Here is a 22,757-nt window from a genome sequence, read left to right as displayed (position 1 = left end):
ATTCCTTGTATCTCACGAGACATTAAGTCTGAAATATATTTTATGTTAGTTTATCACCCCTAAGCCCCTTATTAGCATGAGGTCTCACAGAGCTACTAGATGAGGTCATTTTAAAAAGTACTCAGAGTTATTATGTGGTTCTTTTAAAAATGAATTGCAAAGATATGATGAAAAAAATCTCGGATACATTCGCTCTGATTCCCAAAGGCTTGATTTAAATGATGTGTGCACAGTGTCTCAGAATACTGCACCTGAAGCAATAGGTGCTTAGAAAGACATTGATTCTTAACCTGGCTCTACTGTGAGATATGGTTGTGTTCATTGCAAAGTATTTGGACAATTTCTCATGTAATAATATTCTTTTGTCTCACAGATACATGATGAGGATTTAGAGATAGGTGCTTTTTAAAACGATAATATGGCTTCGTAGCACTCTCATTTAAACAATAATTTCAGAGCACACCTATTTCATGACTCAAATCATAGTTCGGATTATGTTGTATGGCCTTGATTTAGAACTGGTTTCAGAGTGAATAGACATTAAAGTTTGCTACAGACGAAGCAAATAGCATCTAATGGCTGGAAGTTGACAATGAAAGACTTAAGCAGAAGTTAAATATTGCAAGGTGAAGGTTAAATCTTTAATGTATCAGATTTCATTGAATCTGAGATTCTCAATCATACTTTACATATAAGCAAGCAAGAAAACCCACCACCATTTAAAAATGTAGGACTATTGTGTTATGCATTTGTATTGAAACAATTTAAATGAATAAAAATGTTTCCATATAAGTCCAAAATGGAAACAAACATAGGTATTCTTAAATGTTGCTTCCTTTCATGGTGGTGGTGAAGGGAGTTTTTTTAATATATCAGATCCAGAAGCATTGATCCTCGTAGTTGCTAGTGTAGAATCACATGTTCTCATTCATAGTGCTCATCATCCTTTATTGTAGTAAACGATGTCCTTAGCTGTACCATCCATAGAACACAGCAGCTTGAGGACCCCCACTGCCTGTGGGGGCCACTGCTGCATTCCTGTAACCCAAATGCAGTAAGTGTGCATGATACTCATTAAAAGGAAGTATGAAAATGAAAATATTTTAATGTTCATATTTTATCAAAAACAATGGATAAGACTAAAAGATTCTCAATTAGAAAGCTATGAGATACTGGGAAATCCAAAAGAAAAACTTGCTAAGATTCAAATAAGAGCTATGATCTGGTCAATGTCCTGCACATGTACAGTGCTCATTTAATCCAATTTGCTTTCATGGCTGACAACACTGTGCATTCCCATAGAGAAAGTTTCATTGTAGCAGCTTAATTGTGTTTTATACATCTAAATGACCCTTTTAATCTTTGGGGAAAATGACCAGTAACTCACATTGATTGCCTTTCTGTTTTCTCTAAGACAAGAAGCTCTTAATGGAGCCTGTAATCACTGTGGGTTAGAAAATTAAAAATACAAGTCCATTTCTTTCCAAGATATTGTTTGAGGACATGTAAGAGGTTAACTATCTATCTTGAGGAGGTTGCCTAAAATTGAAGTTGAAATTCTTATCAACGGACCACATATTTTCCTCTGCAGATAAGCTTATGTAAAAACATGTGTGACTTTATGAGGAAGTCCATATAGTGGAAAGAACATAGGATCAAGATTCCAAATTTATATATTTCTGCATCCTACCTCAGTAATGGGGAATGGATTATTAAATCTGTGAGCATCAGTTTTCTAGTTTATAAAACAGATGATAATGTGAGTTATTTTAAACATTGTAAAAATTATAAATGTATTGATAATACGTTTGGCTTTTAAAAATAGGAAACAGTGAGCAAAACAATGCTTCGATATTTAAAGTAATAAATATTTGGTGTTATTAAGTTGAATGTTATGCCAGGCAGACAAGAAAATTCATTTTTTGTTGGAATAGTTAAAATCAATTGACTCTATTTTGGTATAGTTGCTTAGCAATGGGCTCAAACATAATGACTGTGAGGATGGTGCAAGGCCAGACAGTATATCGTTCATCCCTATATAGGTCACTATGAGCTGGAGAAGGCTTGACAGCACCTTGCAAAAACAACAACCAACAGTTCTATGTTGGGGTTATGTGTCGTCTCACTGTGAAAATCAAATGGGATTTTTACAAATAGTCTATACTGATTTGTTTCCCAAACAAATTAGGAACTAAATGAATTATTGGATAAGAAAAATCTCAAGAACACCTGCTATTTAAAGCAATATACTGAAAAAAAACCTAAATTCAAGTGACAACATACACATGCCAGGCTGAGACAACCTCACACTCACATACACAGCACGCGCACACACACATGCACGCATGCACGCACGAGTGGCGTGAAATTAAAATTCTTCCACTGCTTTAAAAAATGTTCTTTTATTACTGATTCTGCATGTCACTTTTTCCCTTCTCTTTTGTAACATATTATGTCTGTCTGTTGGGTAAACTTTTTAAGATGGAACATTTAGATTGTGTTTTTAGTCCTCCAATTTGCACTGATTTATGGCAATAATCCATGGCCTTTTCACCTCCCACTACCTCTACCTGTAGTACATTCCAGAGTGGTAGGGACCGAGATCACCGGATGGATGGATTGCTTCCTGTGCACAGTAAGTGAAATCATTTTTTGTATACCTTGTTATTTGAAACCATAAATGGACCAAGAGAATTTTTTTTTTTGCTCAAAATCAATGTTTATTTCAATATTGAACCACGGATATTTACTATGGTTAATTGAATAGCTTAGTACCTTGCATATGCTAATATTTAACAAATATTACTAACCGATAAACATTTGTGAACATTTGCTTTTAAATTGTTTCAGTTTCAGGTCACAAATATATTATACTCATTCCTTCTTTTATGAGAAGAATACATTTCTCATTTGGAAATGCAAGGGTTCAATTGTAATCTTTTAATCTTCTTAAACCTTGAAAGTTTAATTAATCTCTAATGCTAATGTTTTGAACCTGGGGGCCAGGGTGGGGGTGGGGGTGACTCAGGACTGGTTGAACAGTGAGTTCATGAATCATTGGGTAGCAATCAGGACTTTACATGTAGCCTTTATCCATGTACATCTTGTACACTGACATCAAAGAGCGCATGACCAGTTTCTGTAGGGAAAACTGTAGCTCCTCAATCAGTGGCCCTAAATCTGGACCCTGAAAACTCACATCAACCTGGCTAAGGAAAAAGGAATTTGAGTTTGTACGTACCATATTAAAAGAACATTAATAATGAAAAGTAAAATTCAACAGGAAATGTACTTAAAAAAACAAAAAGAATGACCATTTATTTGTATGATCCTGAGAAAATGTATACAATTTGTAATTTTGGCTTTTAATATTTCTGAAAGTTTGAATCCTCTGGTAGTAACATGAATTGCTTCTTTGTTATGAGAATATAGACAAAATTAAGAGAGATAAAATTGAGGAAACATAGATAATAAACTGTGAAGTTGAGAGTTATGTGTAAATTTAAAATCTAGAAGACATAATGTTCTAAGGAATTAACCTGGAAAATAGGTTTTAATCAAATGATATTGTATATTTAGGTGATATTTTGGAACACATGCTCCTTTTTTGCTGAATTTTGAAAATATCAAATGCATAATAGAAAACAGATGATATGATTTAAGAGAAAAAGCACAAAGTATTATTTTATTTAAGAAGCAAGTAATTATAACTGTATTTCATATAGGTCACTAAAAGCATGCATGAATTTTCCCCCATATTGTCACTATTTAAAAACTTAGTATATTTGCATATTTTAACTAACAATTTAAACAAATAACTTATAATATTTTTTAATGGAGTGAAATCACTTAGAGGGAAAAGGAATCTGAAATGCAATGAACGAGGAAATCAAACCAATGTGAGTGAGAAAATCTTGAGAGGTAATAGCATGTCGTTAATAAGGTAGAACATGTCTAAAAATATATGATTTAGAAAATTGAATTAATATTTTGCTGCTTAGTCAGATTCTTTCTAAAAACCCCTGCACATTGAGCTAATTATAGCTTGAGGACAATTACATTCAGTCCCTAGTGAAAGAAGGGAATACAGAAGAGAACTGAAAATAGTGAATTATTTTCTTTCAATGAGTACACTGAATACCTCTTTGGGAAAGGCTATTATGACAGGAGCATATCTGAGAATCAAAGGTAAGTAAAGGACTAACCTAGAAACCAAAAAGACATCATAAATATGTTTTGGGTGTGAGTAAAGTTAAACACGCAATTTATAAAAATGAGTTTTGTTAAGATCCTGGATAATGATTTTACCTTAGACAAAGTCTTGAACCTACATTTGTAACCTACATTTTTGCATTTGTTTAGTGGATTAGGTATGATATTTTCCTCACTGGACTTTCATGGTGAAGCAATGAAGGCACGTTTTTATTATGAACCGCAAAATGCCTGAAACATAGGAAGCATTGGATAAATATTTACGACACCATTTTCTTTTCATGTTTTTTTAGCTGTAAATAAATCCCAAATCACAGCCATCGAGTCAATTCTGGCTCATAGTGACCCTTTGGGGCAGGGTAGACCTACCCTTGTGGGTTTCTGAAACTGTAACTCCGTAGGGCGTGCCAAGCCCCCCCTTCCTCTCGTAGGGTAGCTGGTGGTCTGGACGTGGGCACCTGGTGAAGACGGCTCTTTCTTGGCTCCCTAGCATTTCTTATCACAACCTCGCCAGAGCGGCATGTTTGCTGCCTCCTCTCAGGTGGAACCAGATAACCCACGTCCTCTTCCTCTTCTTCCCAGGAAGGTTCTGCTTTCAGCATTCCCTTGTGTGTATTTTCTTCCATGTAGAACTTGTAATGACTGCATCTTTCCTCCTAAATATCCAAATAGCTGGTTATCTTGCTCTCTCAAATGTTATCACCCTCTAAATAGGAGCTGCCTAAACATTCTATGTTACGCTTGCAATGTGTCCCATACCTAGAACTCCCTAATCCCTTTTCTTGATCTACTTTTACTTTTTACAAATAACTTTCTAATAAAATGTTTTTGTGTATTATTGAATCTGTTTTTTCCCCTTAAAAAGGTAAAATCTATGAGCCATTGAATAATTGTCTGATTTTTTCCCCATGGAATAGCCCAAGACCCTAGTACTGGACACAGAATAATTACCCAAAAAGGTTTTGTTTTGTTTGCGGGTGGGGGGTGGGAGGGTGGTTGAATTAAATAAACAAATGACCCTTCCTGCACTAAAAGTCAGCACAGCTGCTGGCAAAGAGCCCTGGTGGTGCATAATCTCGTGCTCCATTTACAACCAAAGGAATGGCTTCTCAAGCGCAGCTGCCGCAGCAAAGACCCAGGGATCTGTTTCCACACAGAGTATGTTTTAGGGAACTTTATGTCACAGTTCCACTCTATCACATGTAGTCTCTATGGAGTGATCATTGACTTGCTGTCACACAAGAGAAACAACGGAGGACATATAAGGAAACAAAACTACTTGCTCAATATTCAATATTTAGGAAGTAGCTGTCAAAAAAGCCGAACCCATTGCTTTTGAGTTAATTCTGACTCACAGTGGTCATAAGGACAAAGTAGAGCTGCCCCTAGGCTTTCTCAGGTGATATTCTTTAGGAGAGTTGACTGGTACAGTTTTCTCCCATGGACTTGTTGGTGATTTTTAACTAACAGCCTTCTGGGTTTTGTCAAATGGTTAACCACTGAACAATTAGGAATTTTTTGTATGAACCAAACATCTCTGCTTTTTAAGTCTTCACAAAACTTTTTTCCACGAAAAGCTATTTTTTCTGCCCCCCAAAAGCATCACTCAGGCTTTGTTGCTGTTCGGTGCTGTCGAGTTGGCTCTGACTCCCGGTGACCATGGGCACAACAGAAAGGAAGACTGTCCCGTCTTGTGCCACCCTCACAATGGTTGTTGTGTTTGAGCCCATTATTGCAGCCACTGTGTCGTCAGTTCCTCTTTTCCACTGCTCTTCCAGGTTACCAAGCATGATGTCCTTCCCCAAGGACTAGCCTCTCCTGAGGACATGCTCCAAGTCTGTGAGAAACATCTAGCTACAGGTCATATGTAACTGAACCAAAGATGGAATAGATTCCAGCGTTTTTCCTTCTACTTTGACTGCTTCCACCGTGAAACAATTACCCACTGCCACTGAGTTAGTTCTAACTCCTCATGATCTTATACAGGGTTGTCGAGACAGTATGTATTTTGACAGGAGCAGATAGCCTCCTCTTTCTCCAGAGGATCCCCGGGTGCCTTTGAACCATCAAACTTTCAGTTAGCAGTCAAATGCTTCTGTGAGAACACCACTAGATCAGAGAAAAAATTAGAGAGGAAATGGTGGTGAAACATGAAAGATGATAACTCAACTTGAGAGTAAAGGCAAGCCAATATTGGTTAGTATAGACAACAAGAGAGGACCCAAATGTCTATAAGAGAGAATATGTCCCCAAACCACTTTATTCCTTATCATTCCAAGACCTGAGACCATTCCCACTCAATGATGTGTCAATGTAGTATTATTTGGACTTCTATTTGATCACAGAGATGTATGTTTCACCACAATATAGAGAGATATAATTGATTTGAAGTTACAGGCTTTGTTTCTTATAAATATGGAAGGTAAAACTTTGCTTATGGCCGGGTATTAACATCAATGAATCTGCTACATGCATTTAACTGATATTAAATATTGTAATATATTTTCATCACTAATAACTAAAATTCCATTAAATACAAAACTCAAGCAATATTACTTTCTTGTCAAGGTGTGCTTTCCACCAGTCTATGACAAAAACACATTTTTTTCTTACTGTTAAGGACATATGTTTGACAGAAAAAAGACCGAGATTTGAGAATTGTCTGCCACATCTCAGGTGTGAAGTCTGGGGATGGTTACGTTGCTCACTGGACTGTCCTCCTATTCCCATAGAGATTTACAGCCCCAGAAAACCAAGGGGCAGTTCTGCTCTGTCCTTCAGGGTCATTATGAGTTGGAATCAGCTTGATGGCAGTGGGCTTCCTTAACTGCAAAATGAGGTTAATAAGTGTGTCTTACTGAAAGAGCTACTATAAATAAAAAGTAAAAGAGTATTTCAAAAGTAATTGATAAGCACTCTATTAATGTTGGTTTCCCTTTTTTTTTATATTGTTAGATTTGCTGCATCTCCATATATCTTTAAATGTACTCCCATAATTACCACTGCATAAGCTTCACTGAACATTTAACTGTATGTTTAACATTGCTACTGGCGGCAGTCTTGTTGATGTTCCTAGGGACTTTTCAAAAGTAACCATCAGTACTTGACAGAGGTAAAGGACGTTTTATCAAAAAGTACCTTGGGGAAAAAACAACACAGAAAAATAACCAATGACAAATATTTGCTTGGGAATTAAAAAAGTAAGAAATAAGATCATTTTATGACTCTCATGAGTCATTCTGAATGGATTGCAACCAGTCCAACCAACATTAATTTGCGTGATTCCTCTGCTAAAAAGGGAACATAGCAGATGGACTATTAAAATTCATATCCTTTACAAACAATACCTGATAAATGGCATTAAAATTACAAGGTCTTTGGGACACCTAAATGTATCTAATGTAAACTCGAATAAATCACGAGGGTTTCTGAGTATGCATTTTGTATAATTTAGTGATACTAAAGCTCGGTATTTCTCATTAATCCTACTACTACTAATAAAAGATAAATGACATTGAGATACAAATTATCCTGACCCTGTCTTTGGATAAAAGAAAACTGGACGTAGAACTATTTCATCATTTTATATATATATATATATTTTTTTTAATTTATTTAAAAGTTTATATCAAGACTGCTTCTGGATTTTCTATTGATCTTCATGAAAACATGCCAGACCCATACATTTGCATATGTATAATTATGCTATATGAATAATTATGTCAATACAAGCTGATTTTTGTGTGAGATGGCCTTCACTGGTGAGTCTCATTATCCTCTTGTGATGAATGTTTCAAGGGACCTTTAAGTAGGAAGGGCACAAGCCTTCTTTACTGACCGGGCTAGAAGGAAGGAATTCCATTCCGATTTCAGAGTGGCAGAAGAGAGAACCGACCAAGTAACACTGTGATTATGCACAAAAGTACACAGAGAAACCGGAAAGCAGCTAGTAGTTTCAAGAAAGAGTAATGACCATTGTAGTGGCCTTATGAGGGCTACTTATCAGAGATTAGTCACAAAGGTCGTTTATAGAGTGTTAGTTCTGAAAAGGTATGATTTTAAAAGCTTATGTGAAAACTTATCCTTTAGTAATAATGAATTCATCGTTTCATCTTGAAAAAATAATGTAACTAGTTTAAATCTCTCATCAAAACGTAAAGCTTCACAACCAATTTTAGCTCAGAAAAGTTGAGTTTATTTATTTATTTACTTATTCTTTGATTCCTCTGAAAACTTTAATACACTGTGTGCAGCAGGACCAACAAGGAGTCTACATTCTCCTCAAGCATTTTCTTCAATGAAATCAGTAGGGGGTGCCATGTAACTACAGTAGTTGGAAGAATTGATTGCTAACAATTTTAAAAGAAATAAGAAAATAGAAGTTAGATTAACATTAAATCTATATTACTAAGGAGAAATGGTTTGAAATAATTTTGGAAAATATCCTATAAATACTCTGTGATTAAACCAAGAATAGAATGTAGGCCTTTTAGTGTATAGCAGTGAAATCACAACCATTCTGATATGCATTTCATGGCATTCTGCTTAAATCACTTGTGCTATTCAGAGAGAACCCTAATAATGCATTGGCTTAAACACTAGACTCCCAACTGAAAGGTCAAGAGGTTGGAACTCACCAACCACCACACCAGTCTACAAGCAAACGATGAGACCATCTGGTTTCACGCAGATTTACAGCACCAGAAATTCAATAGAGTGGTTCTACTCTGCCCAATAGGGTCGATAAGAATCAAGACTGATTCTACAACAATGGATTGAGTTGGTTTGGTCTATAGTAGAGGGATGCAGGGTGGGAGCAAGAATGGGGGTGAAGGAGGCTGATTTTTATTTTGAATTTTTTTTTTTTAATTTTTATTTGAATCATCTACTTTTTAAATGTTCTTTCCTTGCTATATATCTCCATCTTCTAAGTTATTTTTATGTGTCATGTATATTTTTTTTGGTCATTGAGTTTATAGGTGAGGCAGACTAAGTTAACACTGTACGTAGAAATATTAAAATTTTAGTAAAATATTTAGTGAAGTTGATTAGTGTGTTCAATAAATCAATTAACTTAGCTTTGGTGAGGGCACTCTGACTAGGAGATAAAGGGCAAAACTTCATCACTGCTTCTAGGAGGAGCTAGTCAGCTTATTAATTGACCAAGATTAGTCAGTCTCCTGTCATTGTTTAACATGGTAGATTTATGTTCATCATGGCCAAGGCTATTTTCAGAATGAAGTCTTAAAAATAGGTTTGTGGGTTTCGGAGTAGGAAGAAGTTTTATTATGTTATTAGAACTCCGAGTCTCAAGTCTACGGTGCAAGGACACGAGGTTGTTTTAAACCTGTGATGGAAAAGCCTGTGTGTTTTCCAGAACAGATGGGGAGTGGGAGGGGAAAATTATTTCTTTCCTTGTATGTTCCCTGTAACTAATATTATTTGGATATGCATAGCAAACCCATGTGTTTGAGGGTGGAGTTGTAGCATCCTACCCACATGAAAAACTGGGGCTGAGGGTCAGTGCCAACTGGGTTTTATAAACTGTGTTATATTTGAGTAACAAATGTAGTCTTCAGAAACTAGAGGGCAATAAGCTTCAGGTGAGTTTTTGTTTTAGAGGACAGATAGTCTGGACTTACAATGGGCTCCATGCCAATGATTGCATCATAAGTCAGTTCTGACTGATATGGGTTGACATCTTTTTTAAAAATTTATTTAGCTTTCATTATTACTGCCTTTTATTTTCAGTATCTTTGTAAATCTTGTGCTTGGGGGTTGGAGACATTACAAATAAACTTAAAATTGCATTTTAATACATGAATATAAACGTAAAACCACACAAATTAAAGACAAACAAAAAAATGAGTTTGTAAGCATAGTTCATCAAAGCCGAATAGGACACCTTAAATTAGAGACTCCCTAACCCCCATAGCAGTTCATCCTCTGGAGCTTGCTGCAACCCCTCAGAGTGAAAACCAGAGACGGGGCCCTAAAACAAGAAGGCAGGCAGTGTACTTTGCAGAAGTTATTAGCACTGTTCATGGGCCTTGATATTGGTAGCAATATTTGGACTACGCGCTCTCTGCTGCCTAGCTCACTGCATTTTGTAATTAGAGCTTCTCATTAGGAGAGCAATAACTCAGGGTTCAAATAAACAACTCAGAATTCCGACATTTGTGGTAAATAGTACTGAAAAATCATTACAAGTAAATGAATATTAAATACTTAAAAGTGAAATATGACCAACTTAGTCACCTAGTGAGGAATATGAATAACTGTATTTGTAACAGCAAATTCCAAAGAGGGGTGGGTATTCTGCTGGTTAAAATACAGATAAATCACTTTTAATCCCCTTGCTGTGGCACCTAGTTTCAGAACTTGATCATTTCAGAAATTAGAGTCTCCTGAGAAGAATGTCTTGTCAAGAGAGGGTTAGCGTGTTCAAGCACACCATGTTTTGAATTACTCTACATATCTCTACTATAAATAGGATACTTTATAAAACGCTGTTTTGACTTATTCAAGTGAGCTGGTGATCAGACGTGGCAGACACCTCGATAATGAAGGGCTGACATAGGAATCGGGGAAAGGCTCATCATTTTAAATGGACAAGTCTTGATGAATCCAAACTACAACCTGTGATTTTTCATTTAAACTAGCCCTCTTAGCTGGTGGAGGCAAGGAGTTGCCATAAGGCTTATACATTTACTGTTAATCAGCAGGATTCACATAGGTGAAATCCTGCGCATTCTGAAACCCATAAGAGGATTCATGCTCCTGTTCTACTTTACGCTACTGATTTGCAAAACAATGAGGCTGGTAATGATGTGAACAATTTAAGCTGCTCCTCTCCTGCTCTCCTTGCATCTTCTCTATCTGAGCAGATTGTTATTTGTAAGGAGGATTCTTCCAAAGACGTGGTCCCCACAGGATGCAGAACTGCCTGGAACTAGGCTGAGAATAACATCCTGTATTAGGACTCAGAAATCAACCAGTTAACAGCTTTGCACTTAGAATTGCCTAATTTATTTTTCCCTTTACAGGAAGTTTTCCAAGATTATTTTTATAAACTTGATATATTATAGATCAGACAATTCCTTGGTGATAGCACGCTATTATGTGGTCTCTTTCTAAAGCAAGATTACTTGCTAAATAATCTATGCACCAAATCATTTTATAGTTTAGATTTAAGTTACTCAGGCCCCCAAAATACAAACTAACAATTACAGTTTTTATATTATGGATTCAGATTTTGCTCTGTTGTTTTTCAAGAGGTATTTTGTAACAAGATTATCTTTTGATAAAATAAAGCTGAAGTAATCCTTTCTCTGATTGTCAAAATAACTAATTTCACATTATTTCTACTGATTAAAAATTGTTTTAATGATTTGGGGGAAAATGATAAAGTAATAATCTTCATTATTTTTCTAACTATAGCTAAAGACATTTAAAAGTCCATGCTTTAAAACAAAACAAACTGCCCATGTTCTCACAACTTTTAAATTTTGAAAGGTTTCATTTAGATTTTTAAAAACTCCGGAAAGGAATTAAATTTTGAAAGACACTCTTTAGGAAACAACGTTTTCCTTGCCCTCCAAACACGTGAGCACACACAATCATAATAACAATTTAAAAAGCACTCTTCCTTTCCAAAAGATGTAACCAGAAATCATTTCAGAAATGACCCACTTTGAAAAAAGAGAGAAGGAGAGAATAAAGAAAGGAAGAGGAGGGGATGAGAGGATCCATGAAATAAACGAACATAAATAACTGCACGTGCCTCATTCTAGAATTTAAAGAAGCATCTTTTCCCCTTTCCAGGGATGAATCTTAAAACATCTCTCTTTTTTTAAAGCTTAAAACATTCCAATCATTAGCAGTTCATCAAAATCCCAATACCAGAAGAAGAAAAAATTGCATCTGCCACTTTTTTTCTCAATTCCTCCTTTTTACCCTCCCTCTCCTCCTACACCACTTCTGTGCCCCTGATGCTATTTCGTAATCTGTCTATTACAAATTAAGAACATTTCTTTGGCAGTTTCTCCTTACCTACAGGTTGCATGATATATTGGCCTCTGTGACACTGAATCAGATTCTGTTTGGTTTCCTGAAATTGCTAGTAAATACCATCACTTTTGAGTCAAAGGAGAGTGCAAAACCAGAAACAACAGCAGGCGCTGCATCTGTTGTAAAGGAACAGAGTTAAGAAGTGACAGTTCTATTGATTTTTTTGTGTGAGTGTGAAGGGGTGATGCAAAATAGATGCCTCAGGAGTGGGGGTTTCAGGGCAATGAGGTTTACATGCTAATGTTATCTTAACTTCCTTTATGAAGTGAGTTGCTATAAATACTAATAATGCTATAAAACCCATTTATAGTTCGCTATCTGAAGGCCCAATTGTTACTACCTGATTAAATATAGACACCAGGCCTTGCAATTATTTTCTAATTTAGTTTGTAGTTAGTTTCCCAAATGGTTTAAACAGAGTTTCAGTGATATGTATATCACTTATATATACATGTATTCTTCTTAAATGCATTCATATCAGCAAAGAATATTTTATTCTTTACACTAAGTCACTTAATTCATTTGAGCCATGTTAGGGCCTCTAATTAGAGCCCTCATCAGTGCTTTTTCCCATTGGATTTCATCTTGGGCCAATCAGGGTGTGCTGGCAGCGCCATTGTCCTGGTGTGACTCTCACTTTTTACTCTATATTATAAAATATTTATATGGATATCTGCTTTGTTCTGAAGTGTCCTAACTAGAGTTTAATTACTAGGAAATGAAGTAGACTATTCTCTTTTCTCGGGGATTTGCTAGTTTGCTTGTTGGTTTATTTACTTACTTGCTTACTTACTTTAAAGACAATTCCTGCACATGATGAAAGAACCCTTATTATAATCTCTCCAATACTTACCTTCCCCTATAAAACCATTTTCTAGGGTTCAATTGGCAACATTTAAAAAAATCATTTAATCAATAAGAAAAACTTATTTTTACGAATAACTTTTATTAACTGTTTAAGTGTTTCCATAATTTTGATAAAATAGATTACCTTTTTGGCTAACTCCTGTCATATGTGTGAGCCTAATTCCTGCTCTTTCTGTGATGCTGGTCTTCCTATTGGCCGGACTGGATGAGGAATCACAAACAGAAAGTCTCTAATGTGCACGTTACCCAGATTATTGCTCCATGCTGCCCATCACATTAGCAAACATTTCTCTGTTATGTTATAGAGATGAAGACATCTGGAAAGAGAAAACATATATTTTGGGAAATATTCCACTTTATGTATGAGTTCCAAAAGGATATTTAAAAGCTGCATTATGATTCCATTACAGTGAAACTTTACACGGTCAACAAATATTTATTGAATAACTACTAGATAGATGACACTGAATTACACTACAAGGTATGAAAAAGATGCAGAGTGTTCACCATTAAAGCCACTCTGGGTAGTTCTACACCAGCCCCATGAAGAGCAGACCATGAGGAAGAACTGTCAAGAGCCTTGGCCCTGCTTCAGACACTATTCAAGGTGCTCTATGTACATTGAACAGCAATGAATTTGTATTTACTGCTTCGTTCTAAATATGAGGATCATGAGGCTTAAAAAACATAATTCAATTGCTCCAAGCCACAGATCTTGTAATAGGCAGGACTGAGATTCAAAATCTCATCTCACTGATATGGACCTCTGGACTCTCCTATAGTTAAAGTGCAACACAATTTCGGAGAAGATATTATTAACAGTGTGAAAGAAAAAAGAAAGACTCCCAAATAGGGTGAATTTTTAAAAAATCAATAGCTCAGCTAGATAATCATAGTTAAGAAAAATAAGCAGCATTGCTTAATCAAGCAAGAAAAAACTATTTAGAGATACGTAGATGCTTCTTTAACTGGGGCCTCAAACCAAACCAAACTCACTAGCATGCTGATTCATAGTGACCCTGTAGGACAGAGTAGAATTGTCCAGGTGAGTTTATGAGAGTAACTTTTTATGAGACTACAAAGCCTCCTCTTTCTCCCTTGCAGCATCTTGTAGCTTTGAATGCTAGCCTTGCAATTGCCACCCCACGCGGAAGCACTGTCCTAGCTGGAGGCCAGGGATGCAATCATAAAGGGAGAGAGATGAGAGATAACAAACTCTTAGAGGAAGATTCAAAGTGCAGATTCAAGCAAAAGCAAGGAAACCATTGAATGATTTAAAAAAAATTTATGTCAGTACTGAGTAAAAAATTGGAAAATAATAAAAAATAGAAATGCATATATTTTAAATCAGGATTATATAATTCATTCTTTCCATAGTTTGAATTTTTCCTCACTAAATATAGTATGAGTTTTTTTCCTATGTCAAAAAATCCATTACAAATTTTGTAGGTAAATCTTCATCTATTTAATTAATTTTTGCAATGTCAGAATCCATTCAATGGCAGTAAGTTTGGTTTGGGTATAGTCAGTTTGTAAATATTTTATTGGTTTCCATTTTCTGTCTATTTTCTTGAATTAAAAGCATTGCTGAAGTGGATCTATCTAGTAATATACTGTTGTATAATTCAATTATCTCTTAAAGATAAATTTCTAAATTAGATTTTCTGGAAAAATACTACCTATATACTCGAGTATAAGTCAGCCCAAATATCAGCAAAAACTGCATTAAATGTGTGCTGAAAAACTCGGCTTATACATGAATATATATGGTATTTCATTAGAGAAATCTAGATATGTTACATGAAATTATTTGACAAAAAATGTTATTAACTTGTATTATTGCAATCAAAAATTAATCATCCTTGAATGTACATTTCACCATATTACTTACCTACAATACTTAAAACAATATCCTCCCCTATTTTTGTAAACTAACTTGCTAAAGATGTCTTCTTTATTAGCGATTTTTCCATTTATCTCTACAAGTCAAATGTTAATATAGCATATCCTCTTTTTCTATAATGTTCAGTAACATGCATTTATGTCCCAGATTTGATCGAGCCTAAGACCCATCTGTCAGCAACCTTTCTTGAGCTACTTATTCATTCAAAAAAGATTTGCGCACCAAACGTATTTTGAGATTTTATATACTCATTGTACATAATATTTAAGTTATTCATTCATATTTCTAAAAACAAAATAGAAATTAATACAAAGGTGTAAAATTCAATGTTTCATTTTATTCTCATATTCAACCTATATATTTGAAAATATTTAATCCACAATACAAAAATGCTCATATATTCAGGATTTTAAAATTTACTATTTCAATCTGATATTGTAAGTGCCTTTAATTAAAAACAAACAAACAAACAAACAAACACAAAAAACAAACTCACTGCCATCAGTCAATTCTTATTCACAGTAACTGTCACTGCTTATGAGAGTAGAAAGTCCGGTCGGTCTCCTGCGGACCTTCTGGTGGTTCCAAACTGCCAACCAGGCGGGTCGCAGCCCAGAGCGTAACCACTACACTACAGCCATGTTTAACTCTTGATGATTAGAACAAAATAAATTTACCCTCATAGTGTTTTCCACAAACAGAAGCCATTACCAAGTTCATTAAAATCACAAAGAAAATTATGGTGTTATGCATATACCTGATACGCATTCCTGAGAAAAAGAACATCACTGGTTATAACCCAATCAAACAATTAATAACCCCAATTGCCATGTCCTTCTAAATCATAAATACACTGATCAAACAGCTTTCACGCTATAGTCAAACTCCAAATATTTAGTACCCAAATTCTTACGCTCATCTCCTTCTTCCAAATTCTGGGCATTTAGATAATTTGAATGAAAATTTTATATTTTTCTCTGTGAAGGATCATTTTCAAAGGTCCTTGATAGAGTGGGGGAAATATGTGGAAAAGAACTGAAAATCATGAAGGAGGTCAAGTTTACTGGCTGAATACAGACTGGTAGGCCCACCTAGAATATGGCATTTACTCCTCAGGTCTGGAATTGAAAACCCTTCTCTATTGGAGTACTCAAATGCTTAAGATAAAAAAGTTGTCACACAAAATTTTGTTTCTGTTTACATTCTCTAGGGACTAAATATGTGAAGACAACGTTCAGAAGGTTAAAAAAAAAGGATATGCAATGTGTGATGGTAGCTTAAGGAAATCACAATGAATAATTTGAATCAGAATATGTATAAATTGTTGAATGTAAAAACTATTGATCTACATTGTAAACTTTCACCTAATTCACAATAAAGCATTTTAATGGAAAATTAATACCACATAATAAAACATGAGTCATGGTATTGGAAAAATGTTGAATATTTTCACAGACAAAATATTTATGTCTAAGTAAAACAACACATGTATTTCTTTGGGGTCTTTCTTCTGATTTGAATGCTAAGAAAGCATGATTCCATACTTTCTAGAAAAGAAAGAGGCAGTAAAAGGCTGGGAATATAAGCCAGATTCTTAGAGAATATATTATAATCCTAAAGTAAAAGTAATGTAAAGAGATTTAATTGGCAAAAATTATTCCTGTTTATTTCTAATGACTTCCAGGGACCGCATGTCTTCACATAATATCAAATAGCCAAAAGAAAAAAGAAAGAAGAGTTTTCATCCCTTTAAGAAAAAATGAATAACCCCCTCCCTGAACTCCGGCGGTGCCATTTGCCCAATTTAGAATCACGATTTTCCTGGCCCTCTTGGCCACTCGGCCTAACGCCCTTGACCCTATTGCTTTCTCAAATTGCCATTGCCCTTTGGCGTTGCTCTGGGGTTTAGCCTGAGTCTGGAAATGAAGCAGCCCCTCGAGTGTAAAAACAGAAAGAAAAGAATTTTCTGTGGCCATGGTGTATTTATATTACAACCTGGAGAGTGCCATCCTTGGGTTCTAAGAAAGAGCTGGTGCGGTCCACCACTGTCAACGTACAGCCAATTCCCCGCTTGGGAAGCTGCAGTGATTCCCAAGAAGTGCCCAATTATCATCTTGAAAAAGGGGGTATCTGGAGCAGTACAGGATCCTATAGTAAATGATTAATGTGCACTCTTCTGATCCTGACAGATTCCAGAAGAAGAGCAGATTGCGACCCATAAAACTAAGCTGCATCTACATGGAATTACTGGAAGAATCCGGAAGTCTTTGCAGAAATACAGTGCTTACTCCAATGTTTCTCAAAAACTAGCTATTTTAAAGGGACCAGGGTCAATATAAATGAAATAAATGGAGACTAAGATAAAAGATGTCAGAAATTTTGCAGAAAGGTTATTTTAAGGTGGCTTGTTAAAAACAATAATGGCCCATTAGGCTGTCTTGTTAAAGCATTGAAGTCACAGGCACAATGTATGAGTCACATGGGCAAGATTTTCTACTTTATATTAAAAAAAAGCAAAACTTCAAGCCCGAAATTCCGGTAAAAGTAAAATGTCAGTATTTCTGCATATACTATTATGAATATTTAAGTTAAATCATAGGCAGGAAGTGAGGAATGTATTCATTGCCTTTAAAATCATGCTATCAAAATGCTACATAATAAACATGATGACAGCACAGATTTTAATGTAATGTTTATTGGTATACCTTTTTGAAGGAGCCCTGGTGGCACAGTGTTGAGTGCTTAACTGCTAACCACAACATTGGTGGTTGGAGCCCAGCAGCCACTCCACAGGGGAAACGTGTGGCCCTCTACTGCCATAAATACGTACAGCCTGGGAAATGCATGAGAACAGTTGTGCTCTAAACTACAAGGTCACTCTGAAATGGAGTCAACTTAATGACAGTGGGTTTTGTTTGGGGTTCGTGCCTTTAAATTTTTTTGACTGATTATTTAGTATCATGGCTTGATGTAAATATTGTATATTTTGATAATATTGTATATTAAATACTAAAATATTTTGACCAAACTTTTAGCACCTCCAGTGACTAATATTATGTAATAGGAAGTTTAAGCTATAAATCATGTAGGCATTAGAACTGGTCACTTTTCGATCTAAGATAGTGCATGCTTGAAATGGGAGACATGCCACTGGAAGCATGGATGGAGTATAGGGATATGGACCACAGCCCTGACCCTGCCAAAGGGGAGGATACCAGATTGTTCCCACGGGAAAGGATTGTCAAGGCAGTGATGTCATTAGGGAGGATACCACATGTCCCACAGTGTAGTTAGTTACCACCATTCCCAGCTGCCTTACCCTCCTCCCCGCCATCCCATGGAGTGGGCAGAGAGAGGCTTTCTGTACTGGCCACTGGTGGAGAGGATGAGTTTCAGTGAGTCATGGTTGGTAGACACCCAACTGATCTGTTGAAAGACGAGGCTCTGGATTGAGGTTGAGTTTGGATTGGGGTAGGGAGATGGGCTACTTCATCCACAGAAGAGAAGCTAAATTGGTGAACACCCATGGAACGTGTGACATCATGTGATGCCATGTGATCATGGGGTGAGACCAACCCTAGCAACACGCTAGTGTATGTCCCATAAGCAGGGCCCCATTGTATACACTGCTAAATCCAGGGTCCACACAATATGACATACACACAAGAAGTATTTGTTCCTCCCTAAAATGATGGCTAACTAATACTTATTGTTTTGAAAATTAGTTTAATAATAAATTCTACAGCTTCTTTTCAATATAATTCCTGATTTTGAAACTTATTATATACTATAGTCACTCAGTCATTTTACTTAATTTTGTAATAATTAACTTTGAGGAAGTCTATCTCTGAATAGCTCTCTAAAGACTGCTACTGCTAATGAAAAATATTTTTGAGGAAGATGAAAATCCTTATGTTGTATTTCTTACCTTAGTCTTTTCAATTAATCAATCATTTGATTAACTTATTTTCTTTTAGTTTTAAACAATTTGTTGCATATCACTGATAATAAAAAGGAATTAGATACAGATGAAGATACAGATATTTATATGAAAATAGAGAGGCAAGATATATATAGATCTTCTATATCACATAACACTTTGCTAAGCCCACCTGCTTCTCCACTAGAAAAATTGCAAACCAACTGTTATCTAGTAGAATCCAATTTATAAAGGCCTTAGATAGGATTTCTGAGACTAAATCTTGTAGTAGCAGATAGCCTCATCTTCCTCCCTAAACATCTGGTGGGTTTGAACCAACAACCTTTTGTTTTAGAATCTTTAAATGCTTTTACCCATTTTAATTGAATATCTTATATGACATATATCATAACTTTTTTTGCTTACAATATCTAAACTGCCATGTGTTGCCTGTTTAGTGACTTTTAGATATCTTGCTTTGCCATTTTTTAATCATTAAAATTAATTGAAATAAATAGCTATTTTCCATCCAGCAGTACTCAGAATCTTCGAAAGGGCTGACTCGCCAGCCTTGTGCTGGGACGCTGCCCAGAGTCCGTGGGAAAGCTGCGCTGTGTGTGCTTTGGAGCTCCGTAACACAAATCCGCCTCTCAAGTGGGAAGAAGGCGAGCAGTTTGGAGAGAACAAGAAACCAGGTATGGCAGAAGACTGGATGCTCGAGCGAACAGAGGCTTTGCTTGCAGGAAATCCTTATAAATGATGACCGTGCGTGGAACTAGATGAGAAGGAGCAAACGATACCGATGACGAGCTATGCATGTGTATTCAGGAAATGATGGGAAACAACGGCTAGGATTTTTCGTGATTTGATTCCACTGTTTGGATCACTGAGCCGGATACTTGTTGCTCCCAGTGTCCGTGCTTCGGCTGACCCAGGCCATCTCCCGGGTTCGCGTCGTGACCCACGCTTTTAGGAAAGCCCGGCGTTTCTGCTGCGCTGCACTGTCCGTCTCCACTGAACTGCGGCTGGGGCCACGGTGGAATTCCGTTTCCGAGCAGCAAGAACGTGATGCTCCAGAGCCGGAGCACCGTGTGACAGTCCACTCTGCGCTGGTGTGCTGCTGGAAGGGAGAGGGACTGCCTGCCACCCAGGGCTGCGACAATGCCTAGTTCAGACCACTTGTAAACCGGCCGTGAAAAGGGGTTGGGGAGGGCCGGGGAAGGATAGGAGAATTCCTTTTCTTGAGGGAAAAAATATTAATCCGGAGATCTCTGAGAAAACTTCGGTATGGTAATTCTCTATTCCAAACATACGCAAGTCACAGACAACCTTGGACTTTGGTTTCTGGGCACATTTTAAAGTTGAGCACAATAGAGAGAAGACGATTTGAGGTTAGTGAATCCAGTGGGGCAAGAGGTGAAGAGGACTAAGTTTCAGTCAAGACAACTAGCAAAGTACAAAGAAGACAGTTTCTCTTTCATGTGCTTTGATCGTCTGTTCTGCTTTGCCCTTAATGACACTTTCTCCAAACTAAAAATAAAACACTGCGTTCGATTAAATTGTGCTGTCCTCCCAGGGAATTCTCCTAAAGGGGTGAATGCGCGTTCTGCATCCATGAACAATGCCTATATATATTTTACATATATAGTTCATGTCCGTATGCATGCATATGTATGTTTTCAATTTGTTGGGTAATCAGAGGACAATAGAAAGAAGCATGATCCATTCGGTTGATTGTATATGTCTTGGAGCCTATTTAGACCATAAAGACCTTTTAAAACAATTGCCGGGGCAGGGGAGAGGGGGTGTTCCTGGTCTGCACGTCTGTAAGGGAGCAGCTCATCAGCTGTTTTTCCTCGCAGGGCCACTAGTGCCTTTGAGTTGCCGAGACTTTAGTTAGCAGTTGAGCATCTGGGATTTCTTTAAAGTCCACACTAAACACAAAACAAAGCCCACTGCCATGGGGCTGCGACTCTGTCTGCAGTTTCCTGACTGTTGATCTTTGCCCGAGCAGTTTCGTTCTGCCACAGGGAAGCTAGTGGAATTGAACCGTTGACCTTGCACGCTAAAACCTACTCCACAAGGCACTCGGCTTCCTTAGAGTCGTCAAAAGCGAATGTTAGTTTCTTTAAGTTGCATTTACATTTCTAATAAAATGGAATCGACAGAACACAATAGAGAGTATCTTGCACCGTTTGTAGTGGAGGCACAGAATTTCACACCCACTATGAGATGTTGTGGGGTGGGGATTAAGGCAAGTAGATAGTCACTGTCTTCCAACAAAAATCTCTTTCTTAGTTCCGCAGGGTAGCCCCTAGAAACAATGAGCTGAGCAAGAGACTATTGAGAAGAGAAATATTTCAGCAATGAAAGTGCACCATGGTAACCTGTTTATGGGAAACATATTTTTAATTTTGGCTATTATGTCCACAAAGTGTCACATTATTTTAATTAGAGATTAATAGAAGAAGGTACTACGCTATTTCAGGTGATTTGACTTGCATGTACTATTTTGCTTTTGCCTTAAAGGTCACACAACCATACCCTCATAATGTGTCATACGCACTACTGATACTCAGAGCTGTTTTAAGGCTCCTTGGAGTTGCAGCATAAATACATGACACTAGTACATACAAGTCACCCTTTTCTCCCCCACTGATGGCTTTGATTACTTTGACAGACTAAGATACGCTAATGATACAAATTAGGAGCAAAAAGAATTAAAAGGGTGTTTAACTCTGATGCGAGGCTGTCAATTTGCTATAGTGCTACCAACTTACAGATGGATGATTAAAATTGTTTCATTTAGGAATTTTGAATATTTTAAAAATTGAATGGGTTTCTGGGGGAGGAAAAAAGAAAGAAAAATCTGTGCTTAGCTAATTAGACATCCTATTTGATTTAACAATAGAATAGGCTTATTCTCTAAGCATGGAAGTCTTCCTGCATTACTACAAAAGACTAAATCTTGCTATTGCAACATTACCTGGTGTGTCTTTCTGTTTTCTTATATTTGATGTCATATATTTTTTTAACTTAATTACACATTTATAAATAATAGTGGCCATATAGTCATTAATTAATTCCTGAAGCAACTATTTCCAAGACATGGTACTAGATATTGTAGGTACAATTTAAATACATGAAGTACGGTTCCGGTCTTCAAGGAGCTAGGAATCCAGCAGAAAAAGTACAATGTGCACACAAGCAATCACATATACTGAGCAATCTTATGAATGACATAATAGAAACCTCATGGAGATTGAGTTTTGTAATTATATGTCATATCTTTACACCCTGATGTGGACATTACTTAACTATTTCCATCTTGTTATGATTTTTCAATTTGTGTGAGTCTCCATTATATTATCTATAAGAATTGGAAACATACTTACCTCTCAAACATGTGTGAATATTGAATTATACATGGGAAATATTCAAAACAGAAACATATGCATAGCAAATATCCATTTATTGCTAGACACTATGGATATTATAACACTTTCTCTTTCAAAGAAGAGGAAGATTGCTTATAGCTGTAAATGCAAGAGGAATATTTCTTAGCTCTCTGGCCTGAAAAAATGGTGCTTGAAGAGATGTAGCAGAGATGAAACGAATTTGTGGTGATAATGTCCTTATATTATTACTGCTCTCATGCTGATGATGCCCTTTACTTGTGTCATGATCTACAAAATATTTTTATCTTAGCCTGTTCTTTTCTGAGATACTATGTTTTCTAAAGTAATAAGATTTATTTATATCACTAAAAGGAGACATACCTTTCTT

Source organism: Echinops telfairi, unplaced genomic scaffold, assembly GCF_000313985.2.
Source record: "Echinops telfairi isolate 266 unplaced genomic scaffold, ASM31398v2 ScPeMD7_3533;HRSCAF=4204_0, whole genome shotgun sequence".
NCBI lineage: Eukaryota > Metazoa > Chordata > Mammalia > Afrosoricida > Tenrecidae > Echinops > Echinops telfairi.
This window is presented reverse-complemented; position numbering follows the sequence as displayed.